This window comes from Solanum pennellii, chromosome 4 (assembly GCF_001406875.1).
Source record: "Solanum pennellii chromosome 4, SPENNV200".
Lineage (NCBI taxonomy): Eukaryota > Viridiplantae > Streptophyta > Magnoliopsida > Solanales > Solanaceae > Solanum > Solanum pennellii.
In genome coordinates this window covers 16212134-16212859 of record NC_028640.1, presented here as the reverse complement: position 1 = coordinate 16212859, position 726 = coordinate 16212134, and positions in this window count along the sequence as shown.

Here is a 726-nt window from a genome sequence, read left to right as displayed (position 1 = left end):
AGGACATTAGAAGTTCTCTTTTGAGGCTACTCTTCAAATTATATTCTGTAAGCAAGTCGGCTAAATTTTTTCTTTAAAACTAGATGAATGAACCTTTCCTTTGATAAATTTAAATAGTGTGTTAAAAAAAGCATCTGTGCAAATGCCCCTAAAAATTCACATTTATACGGATATGATATTTACCGTAGAAGAAAAGGAGAAATTCCTTACTCCTTGGTGGATTTGCAGATAACGTTTAATCTAACAATGAAATATCCAATGAGTTTTGATCCATGTGAGTGGACAGAACATGATGAAAGTGTATATGCTTTTTATCGAAGATTTCTTCCCCATTCCGTTGCCTATTTTCTCATCCACTTATCGCAAAGGACATTCAAATATGTATAATAGTTTAATCCAATTAAATTAATTCACTTTGTTTGTTGGTTCTCTTAGTTAAAGTTATCCCTTTTAGTTAAGTAGGTTTATCTGGTGTTCCGATAAAGTTATTTACATTTTTTATGCTTGTGCATTGTTTGTTTCTGCAATGGGGCAGCTTCCTTACCAGGATAGTTTGGCCCTGCTTGAGTACAACAACTTATGTACTGTAGTCATGAAGCCAGATGCCTTCTCTCTCTCTATATATATATATGTGTGTGTGTGTGTGTGTGTGTGAGTGTGTATATATATATGTATGTATTTATGTATATATATATATGTATGTATTTATGTATGTATATATATATA